The sequence below is a fragment of the Equus quagga genome, chromosome 2, assembly GCF_021613505.1.
Source record: "Equus quagga isolate Etosha38 chromosome 2, UCLA_HA_Equagga_1.0, whole genome shotgun sequence".
In the NCBI taxonomy this organism is placed as follows: Eukaryota; Metazoa; Chordata; class Mammalia; order Perissodactyla; family Equidae; genus Equus; species Equus quagga.
Window position 1 is genome coordinate 64940998 of NC_060268.1, and position 2610 is coordinate 64943607.

Sequence of the window (2610 nt, forward strand, 5' to 3'; positions counted from 1 at the left end):
GCCCCCGCCCCCCACCCAATCCCGGCCTCCGGCTCGCGGGCCCCGCCCCTCTGCGTCCTCGCGGGGCGCAGTCACCTTCAGCAGGAACTGCGCGCAGGCGGAACGGGCAGTCAGGTTGCCCTTTTGGGGGGGACTACATTCCGTGGCGGAAGAACACAGCATAAAAATCGCAGCATTGATGATTCAATGGAGCCAATGGGGAAGCGGCGAGGCAGCAGGGCCCGCCCCCGGAGCTCCGGAGACCTCCCTCCCAGACCCAGGGGAGCCCAGGCCCACCTGTTGCCGCCAACTTAGAATGTTGGACGACGGTTCTTTTCTTGACCCTCGGCCCAGGCCGCCCAGCTGCCCTGGCCTACCCCGGCGGTGCCCAGACTTACGGGTCCCTGGGCAGCATTCCCCCAGCCCTGCCCTGCGACTCCCCACCCCTCCGGGGTCCCGCCCCAGGGCACATCTCGGAGACTGAGCCGGACTGGAGGTTGGGGAGGCCGGGATGGGATGAAAAGGTGGGGAGAGATGGAAACTCGTGGGATGGCTTGAGGTCCGGACCCCCTTCGGAGGGGCCCTGGCACTGGTAGCGGGAGTAGGGAGAACTAGGGAGGGCGGAGTGTGCAATGGAGCGGGAGCGGGAGGCCTTTAGTTCTTAGGCTAATACAAGGAAGGACAGGTTGGGGCCATGTGAATACTTCGGTACGGGCTGGAATCCTGCAGAGCGAGTGCCTGAGAGCAGAGAGTGAATGGAAGGCATTAATATTAGTGCAGAACTGACCAGGAAATATAAAGTCAGAACGTTAGAGCCAATCATCTCTGCAGGAGTCAGCACTTATGTTTTCAACTTGGTGCATTTAAATAAGTGTTGTTGGAGCTTTTCTTAGATTTTTCTCCAAGGCATTTTCCGATTTCCCAGTAATTAGCCCACCACCAGTGACAGCAGCAGTAATCATGGAAACAGCTGTTAACTCTTGCCTTCATTCAGCCAAGTTTTGACGGCAGATACAACGTCGCCTCACTAAAAATCATAGCCTGTCTTAGATTCTTTTTCCTGGTAAATGAGACCAATGGGTGTGACCTGCTCAGGCAGACACCCTGCCTGCAGCTGAATCACAGGCCTTCATTACGCTTTCCTGTTAGCTCAGATAAACCGGGAGGAGAAAGGGACAGCCTAAAAGTAAATTTCTGTTTGTGATAAAATCCTTTAATTTCTTCTGTAAGCCTTTTCTGGTCTCCTTAGTTGTAGAGAGGGAGTAAATGCTTGGTTATTGAGGTGGTGAGAGCAGATGAAGTTGTTAAGAGGAAAAAAAGCCATGCCCCACCAGGGAGAATCAGATTCCTCCCTGTCCAGAGAAAGATGGATGGCAATAAATGGCCCTCTCTGCCCCCTGAGCTAAAGACAAACTAAGTACAGTGGTGGACAATATTGAGGTGGCAGTGATCTGGCCAATGCTGGATTATGTTGCATTTTAAAGTTCTAAATCTAGATATATTCGCAAGATTGAAATGCACATGATGAAAATAAGAATAATTTTTCACATATTGAGGTATATAGAGAAGCCATTCTGGTTTAAATCTGATTTGGCCTAAAACTTGTTTTTCCCAGAGCAGCCTGACTTATGGCCCACCGAACATGCATTGTACATCTGCTCAAACATTTTCCCAAAGCAAAGAATGCACTCCTTACAGAGATGAATGTCTCCCTTTCTCTGGCGCCACTACCAGTACTTCTCTGAAGATAAGTTTTTCTTCCCAGAGAACCAAGGTCAAGTTGAACTGCTGTGTACGTGCTAAACTGTGGCAAAACATCTCCTTGTGACTTTGGAAAAAAGATTCTCTACCTGTCATGCTTGATATCTGTTCTTTGTTCATATAACCATGCTGTAAGCCACACTTCCCTGAGTGCTTTCTTCCGGGGTGGAGACAGGGCTTCCTGGTTACTCCTCAGCTCAATAAATATCACTCTATCTTATCTATAGATTTTGGTTACTGATTATTTGCATTGACAAGTGTATTAAACTGGAGAGCTGGGGGCAAACTGTTGCCCTTCAGTCACAAATGTTGATCATCTAACAGTTATAAAAATGCTGTCCATGAAACTCCCGCAGACTAATCCAGCATATATTAGGTGCATAGTGAAAATCTGTCACATTGAGGTTGATTGTCATTGTTTTGCTGAGCAGCAGCATAGTACAGAAGAAAGCTTGGGTTCTTGTATGCGAATGAGTACAGCACAGCATCCAATAGGCATCCTCTTTCTTTGGGAATTGATTAGTCCTGGAGGGTTGTCTTTAGGACTAGTGCCAGAACATCTTTCTAAATTCAAGTAACTTGGTTTGCCCTTCTCTGGGCCATTCTCCTGAATCTTCACTCCTTTGACTCAGCAACAAGTAACCCTAGGGCTACAGGAAACTGAGAACAGCTGAGGGAGGACACAAAACTAGAGGCCAGACTCCTCTCCCTAGAGTCAGCCCTTCCACTGTGCTCATAGACCTGGCAGAGGAGAAGCTTCTAGGTTCACTGGACTGGGGTGTGAGGATGTAGATTACTGTTACCTGCTTGGATTCTCAGCCACAGTACCAAGAATCTGGAGTTCAATGGTTTAACTCTTGAAGGTCATTT